Here is an 8,324-nt window from a genome sequence, read left to right as displayed (position 1 = left end):
ACTTGCTTTCTGATCTTTTTCATCGGTCAGGTGCCCATTAATATTGATGAGTTAACGATATTTTTCAAGAAATAAGTTTTTTTCATAGGCCACGATTTTGGAAAAGATTCAAACATTACAAGAGTTTTTCACTCCCTTTTACTTTGATAGATTTATTTATCGATAGTTTTACAAATGAAGTAACTCTATCCTCCATTGTCATTAGTCTTATTTAAGTTACCAGTTTTGACTAGATCGACCTGTTATCTGTGAAATAAATATAAGTATGTCAACATGGAGATTAGTTTGATCATTGTTTTAATACGACTCCTTGTCTTTTGAACTCAATTTGCACAGATACCGACGATTGTACTACTACTTCTTGCGCGAGTACAGGAACTTGTAATGATGGAGTTAACAGCTTTACGTGCGATTGTGATCCTGGCTACGAAGGGACTACATGTGAAACAAGTAAGCTTTAAATTCTAAGCAGTTTACATACCCACATATATGCACTGATAATGTAAAGCAAAATTCAATGAGGTTCTTACTCGTTGCTCATCGAGAAATTTTAGGTACAAAGCAAACAAGGAAACATTAAAAAAAAAAATTCTAGTGACTGTTAAGGAAATTTTGGATGTTTCTCTTACCTGAGAGTCACCATGGACGTGAAAGTACAGCGATCTCTATTAATAAAGAACTGTTTTAGGATACATTTAGACTGACATATTTCATTGAGATGATAGCGAATTCAATTTTAGCGCTAAGGTGTATTGAGACGCACACCATGTATATGTAAACTCTCATTCATTATCACATTGGTTTCAGCAGAAATTGAAAATCACTTGCTTTCTGATCTTTTTCATCGGTCAGGTGCCCATTAATATTGATGAGTTTATGATATTTTTCAAGAAATAAGTTTTTTTCATAGGCCACGATTTTGGAAAAGATTCAAACAATACAAGAGTTTTTCACTCCCTTTTACTTTGATAGATTTATTTATCGATAGTTTTACAAATGAAGTAACTCTATTCTTCATTGTCATTAGTCTTATTTAAGTTACCAGTTTTGACTAGATCGACCTGTTATCTGTGAAATAAATATAAGTATGTCAACATGGAGATTAGTTTGATCATTGTTTTAATACGACTCCTTGTCTTTTGAACTCAATTTGCACAGATACCGACGATTGTACTACTACTTCTTGCGCGAGTACAGGAACTTGTAATGATGGAGTTAACAGCTTTACGTGCGATTGTGATCCTGGCTACGAAGGGACTACCTGTGAAACAAGTAAGCTTTAAATTCTAAGCAGTTTACATACCCACATATATGCACTGATAATGTAAAGCAAAATTCAATGAGGTTCTTACTCGTTGCTCATCGAGAAATTTTAGGTACAAAGCAAACAAGGAAACATAAAAAAAAAAATTCTAGTGACTGTTAGGGAAATTTTGGATGTTTCTCTTACCTGAGAGTCACCATGGACGTGAAAGTACAGCGATCTCTATTAATAAAGAACTGTTTTAGGATACATTTAGACTGACATATTTCATTGAGATGATAGCGAATTCAATTTTAGCGCTAAGGTGTATTGAGACGCACACCATGTATATGTAAACTCTCATTCATTATCACATTGGTTTCAGCAGAAATTGAAAATCACTTGCTTTCTGATCTTTTTCATCGGTCAGGTGCCCATTAATATTGATGAGTTAACGATATTTTTCAAGAAATAAGTTTTTTTCATAGGCCGCGATTTTGGAAAAGATTCAAACATTACAAGAGTTTTTCACTCCCTTTTACTTTGATAGATTTATTTATCGATAGTTTTACAAATGAAGTAACTCTATCCTTCATTGTCATTAGTCTTATTTAAGTTACCAGTTTTGACTAGATCGACCTGTTATCTGTGAAATAAATATAAGTATGTCAACATGGAGATTAGTTTGATCATTGTTTTAATACGACTCCTTGTCTTTTGAACTCAATTTGCACAGATACCGACGATTGTACTACTACTTCTTGCGCGAGTACAGGAACTTGTAATGATGGAGTTAACAGCTTTACGTGCGATTGTGATCCTGGCTACGAAGGGACTACCTGTGAAACAAGTAAGCTTTAAATTCTAAGCAGTTTACATACCCACATATATGCACTGATAATGTAAAGCAAAATTCAATGAGGTTCTTACTCGTTGCTCATCGAGAAATTTTAGGGAAAAAGCAAACAAGGAAACATAAAAAAAAAAAATTCTAGTGACTGTTAGGGAAATTTTTGATGTTTCTCTTACCTGAGAGTCACCATGGACGTGAAAGTACAGCGATCTCCATTAATAAAGAACTGTTTTACGATACATTTAGACTGACATATTTCATTGAGATGATAGCGAATTCAATTTTAGCGCTAAGGTGTATTGAGACGCACACCATGTATATGTAAACTCTCATTCATTATCACATTGGTTTCAGCAGAAATTGAAAATCACTTGCTTTCTGATCTTTTTCATCGGTCAGGTGCCCATTAATATTGATGAGTTAACGATATTTTTCAAGAAATAAGTTTTTTTCATAGGCCACGATTTTGGAAAAGATTCAAACATTACAAGAGTTTTTCACTCCCTTTTACTTTGATAGATTTATTTATCGATAGTTTTACAAATGAAGTAACTCTATCCTTCATTGTCATTAGTCTTATTTAAGTTACCAGTTTTGACTAGATCGACCTGTTATCTGTGAAATAAATATAAGTATGTCAACATGGAGATTAGTTTGATCATTGTTTTAATACGACTCCTTGTCTTTTGAACTCAATTTGCACAGATACCGACGATTGTACTACTACTTCTTGCGCGAGTACAGGAACTTGTAATGATGGAGTTAACAGCTTTACGTGCGATTGTGATCCTGGCTACGAAGGGACTACTTGTGAAACAAGTAAGCTTTAAATTCTAAGCAGTTTACATACCCACATATATGCACTGATAATGTAAAGCAAAATTCAATGAGGTTCTTACTCGTTGCTCATCGAGAAATTTTAGGGAAAAAGCAAACAAGGAAACATTAAAAAAAAAAATTCTAGTGACTGTTAGGGAAATTTTGGATGTTTCTCTTACCTGAGAGTCACCATGGACGTGAAAGTACAGCGATCTCTATTAATAAATAACTGTTTTAGGATACATTTAGACTGACATATTTCATTGAGATGATAGCGAATTCAATTTTAGCGCTAAGGTGTATTGAGACGCACACCATGTATATGTAAACTCTCATTCATTATCACATTGGTTTCAGCAGAAATTGAAAATCACTTGCTTTCTGATCTTTTTCATCGGTCAGGTGCCCATTAATATTGATGAGTTAACGATATTTTTCAAGAAATAAGTTTTTTTTCATAGGCCACGATTTTGGAAAAGATTCAAACATTACAAGAGTTTTTCACTCCCTTTTACTTTGATAGATTTATTTATCGATAGTTTTACACATGAAGTAACTCTATCCTTCATTGTCATTAGTCTTATTTAAGTTACCAGTTTTGACTAGATCGACCTGTTATCTGTGAAATAAATATAAGTATGTCAACATGGAGATTAGTTTGATCATTGTTTTAATACGACTCCTTGTCTTTTGAACTCAATTTGCACAGATACCGACGATTGTACTACTACTTCTTGCGCGAGTACAGGAACTTGTAATGATGGAGTTAACAGCTTTACGTGCGATTGTGATCCTGGCTACGAAGGGACTACCTGTGAAACAAGTAAGCTTTAAATTCTAAGCAGTTTACATACCCACATATATGCACTGATAATGTAAAGCAAAATTCAATGAGGTTCTTACTCGTTGCTCATCGAGAAATTTTAGGTACAAAGCAAACAAGGAAACATAAAAAAAAAAATCTAGTGACTGTTAAGGAAATTTTGGATGTTTCTCTTACCTGAGAGTCACCATGGACGTGAAAGTACAGCGATCTCTATTAATAAAGAACTGTTTTAGGATACATTTAGACTGACATATTTCATTGAGATGATAGCGAATTCAATTTTAGCGCTAAGGTGTATTGAGACGCACACCATGTATATGTAAACTCTCATTCATTATCACATTGGTTTCAGCAGAAATTGAAAATCACTTGCTTTCTGATCTTTTTCATCGGTCAGGTGCCCATTAATATTGATGAGTTAATGATATTTTTCAAGAAATAAGTTTTTTTCATAGGCCACGATTTTGGAAAAGATTCAAACATTACAAGAGTTTTTCACTCCCTTTTACTTTGATAGATTCATTTATCGATAGTTTTACAAATGAAGTAACTCTATCCTTCATTGTCATTAGTCTTATTTTAGTTACCAGATTTGATTAGATCGACCTGTTATCTGTGAAATAAATATAAGTATGTCAACATGGAGATTAGTTTGATCATCGTTTTAATACGACCCCTTGTCTTTTGAACTCAATTTGCACAGATACCGACGATTGTACTACTACTTCTTGCGCGAGTACAGGAACTTGTATTGATGGAGTTAACAGCTTTACGTGCGATTGTGATCCTGGCTACGAAGGGACTACCTGTGAAACAAGTAAGCTTTAAATTCTAAGCAGTTTACATACCCACATATATGCACTGATAATGTAAAGCAAAATTCAATGAGATTCTTACTCGTTGCTCATCGAGAAATTTTAGGTACAAAGCGAAAAAGGAAACATAAAAAAATAAATTTCTAGTAACTGTTAGGGAAATTTTGGATGTTTCTCTTACCTGAGAGTCACCAGACGTGAAAGTACAGCGATCTCTATTAATAAAGAACTGTTTTAGGATACATTTAGACTGACATATTTCATTGAGATGATAGCGAATTCAATTTTGGCGCTAAGGCGTATTAAGACGCACAGCATGTATATGTAAACTCTCATTTATTATCACATTGGTTTCAGCAGAAATTGAAAATCACTTGCTTTCTGATCTTTTTCATCGGTCAGGTGCCCATTAATATTGATGAGTTAATGATATTTTTCAAGAAATAAGTTTTTTTCATAGGCCACGATTTTGGAAAAGATTCAAACATTACAAGAGTTTTTCACTCCCTTTTACTTTGATAGATTCATTTATCGATAGTTTTACAAATGAAGTAACTCTATCCTTCATTGTCATTAGTCTTATTTAAGTTACCAGTTTTGACTAGATCGACCTGTTATCTCTGAAATAAATATAAGTATGTCAACATGGAGATTAGTTTGATCATCGTTTTAATACGACCCCTTGTCTTTTGAACTCAATTTGCACAGATACCGACGATTGTACTACTACTTCTTGCGCGAGTACAGGAACTTGTATTGATGGAGTTAACAGCTTTACGTGCGATTGTGATCCTGGCTACGAAGGGACTACCTGTGAAACAAGTAAGCTTTAAATTCTAAGCAGTTTACATACCCACATATATGCACTGATAATGTAAAGCAAAATTCAATGAGATTCTTACTCGTTGCTCATCGAGAAATTTTAGGTACAAAGCGAAAAAGGAAACATAAAAAAATAAATTTCTAGTAACTGTTAGGGAAATTTTGGATGTTTCTCTTACCTGAGAGTCACCAGACGTGAAAGTACAGCGATCTCTATTAATAAAGAACTGTTTTAGGATACATTTAGACTGACATATTTCATTGAGATGATAGCGAATTCAATTTTGGCGCTAAGGCGTATTAAGACGCACAGCATGTATATGTAAACTCTCATTTATTATCACATTGGTTTCAGCAGAAATTGAAAATCACTTGCTTTCTGATCTTTTTCATCGGTCAGGTGCCCATTAATATTGATGAGTTAATGATATTTTTCAAGAAATAAGTTTTTTTCATAGGCCACGATTTTGGAAAAGATTCAAACATTACAAGAGTTTTTCACTCCCTTTTACTTTGATAGATTCATTTATCGATAGTTTTACAAATGAAGTAACTCTATCCTTCATTGTCATTAGTCTTATTTAAGTTACCAGTTTTGACTAGATCGACCTGTTATCTCTGAAATAAATATAAGTATGTTAACATGGAGATTAGTTTGATCATCGTTTTAATACGACCCCTTGTCTTTTGAACTCAATTTGCACAGATACCGACGATTGTACTACTACTTCTTGCGCGAGTACAGGAACTTGTATTGATGGAGTTAACAGCTTTACGTGCGATTGTGATCCTGGCTACGAAGGGACTACCTGTGAAACAAGTAAGCTTTAAATTCTAAGCAGTTTACATACCCACATATATGCACTGATAATGTAAAGCAAAATTCAATGAGATTCTTACTCGTTGCTCATCGAGAAATTTTAGGTACAAAGCGAAAAAGGAAACATAAAAAAATAAATTTCTAGTAACTGTTAGGGAAATTTTGGATGTTTCTCTTACCTGAGAGTCACCAGACGTGAAAGTACAGCGATCTCTATTAATAAAGAACTGTTTTAGGATACATTTAGACTGACATATTTCATTGAGATGATAGCGAATTCAATTTTGGCGCTAAGGCGTATTAAGACGAACAGCATGTATATGTAAACTCTCATTTATTATCACATTGGTTTCAGCAGAAATTGAAAATCACTTGCTTTCTGATCTTTTTCATCGGTCAGGTGCCCATTAATATTGATGAGTTAATGATATTTTTCAAGAAATAAGTTTTTTTCATAGGCCACGATTTTGGAAAAGATTCAAACATTACAAGAGTTTTTCACTCCCTTTTACTTTGATAGATTCATTTATCGATAGTTTTACAAATGAAGTAACTCTATCCTTCATTGTCATTAGTCTTATTTAAGTTACCAGTTTTGACTAGATCGACCTGTTATCTCTGAAATAAATATAAGTATGTTAACATGGAGATTAGTTTGATCATCGTTTTAATACGACCCCTTGTCTTTTGAACTCAATTTGCACAGATACCGACGATTGTACTACTACTTCTTGCGCGAGTACAGGAACTTGTATTGATGGAGTTAACAGCTTTACGTGCGATTGTGATCCTGGCTACGAAGGGACTACCTGTGAAACAAGTAAGCTTTAAATTCTAAGCAGTTTACATACCCACATATATGCACTGATAATGTAAAGCAAAATTCAATGAGATTCTTACTCGTTGCTCATCGAGAAATTTTAGGTACAAAGCGAAAAAGGAAACATAAAAAAATAAATTTCTAGTAACTGTTAGGGAAATTTTGGATGTTTCTCTTACCTGAGAGTCACCAGACGTGAAAGTACAGCGATCTCTATTAATAAAGAACTGTTTTAGGATACATTTAGACTGACATATTTCATTGAGATGATAGCGAATTCAATTTTAGCGCTAAGGCGTATTAAGACGCACACCATGTATATGTAAACTCTCATTTATTATCACATTGGTTTCAGCAGAAATTGAAAATCACTTGCTTTCTGATCTTTTTCATCGGTCAGGTGCCCATTAATATTGATGAGTTAACGATATTTTTCAAGAAATAAGTTTTTTTCATAGGCCACGATTTTGGAAAAGATTCAAACATTACAAGAGTTTTTCACTCCCTTTTACTTTGATAGATTTATTTATCGATAGTTTTACAAATGAAGTAACTCTATCCTTCATTGTCATTAGTCTTATTTAAGTTACCAGTTTTGACTAGATCGACCTGTTATCTCTGAAATAAATATAAGTATGTTAACATGGAGATTAGTTTGATCATTGTTTTAATACGACTCCTTGTCTTTTGAACTCAATTTGCACAGATACCGACGATTGTACTACTACTTCTTGCGCGAGTACAGGAACTTGTATTGATGGAGTTAACAGCTTTACGTGCGATTGTGATCCTGGCTACGAAGGGACTACCTGTGAAACAAGTAAGCTTTAAATTCTAAGCAGTTTACATACCCACATATATGCACTGATAATGTAAAGCAAAATTCAATGAGATTCTTACTCGTTGCTCATCGAGAAATTTTAGGTACAAAGCGAACAAGGAAACATAAAAAAAAAAAAATTTCTAGTGACTGTTAGGGAAATTTTGGATGTTTCTCTTACCTGAGAGTCACCAGACGTGAAAGTACAGCGATCTCTATTAATAAAGAACTGTTTTAGGATACATTTAGACTGACATATTTCATTGAGATGATAGCGAATTCAATTTTGGCGCTAAGGTGTATTGAGACGCACACCATGTATTTGTAAACTCTCATTTATTATCACATTGGTTTCAGTAGAAATTGAAAATCACTTGCTTTCTGATCTTTTTCATCGGTCAGGTGCCCATTAATATTGATGAGTTCATGATATTTTTCAAGAAATAAGTTTTTTTCATAGGCCACGATTTTGGAAAAGATTCAAAC

At 33.6% G+C, this 8,324-nt stretch overlaps 1 long non-coding RNA gene across 1 annotated transcript; it reads left to right on the top strand.

Annotated features, from left to right (window-relative positions):
* Positions 1 to 1,160: 1,160 nt before the first annotated feature.
* On the top strand, positions 1,161 to 2,912 carry LOC115925307. Its single transcript, XR_004064612.1, has 3 exons — positions 1,161 to 1,272; positions 1,980 to 2,093; positions 2,802 to 2,912. It is a non-coding gene; the product is annotated as an uncharacterized LOC115925307 (long non-coding RNA).
* Positions 2,913 to 8,324: the final 5,412 nt, after the last annotated feature.

This window comes from Strongylocentrotus purpuratus, unplaced genomic scaffold (genome assembly GCF_000002235.5).
Source record: "Strongylocentrotus purpuratus isolate Spur 01 unplaced genomic scaffold, Spur_5.0 spur5_scaffold_18, whole genome shotgun sequence".
NCBI lineage: Eukaryota > Metazoa > Echinodermata > Echinoidea > Camarodonta > Strongylocentrotidae > Strongylocentrotus > Strongylocentrotus purpuratus.
This window is presented reverse-complemented; position numbering and strand designations above follow the sequence as displayed.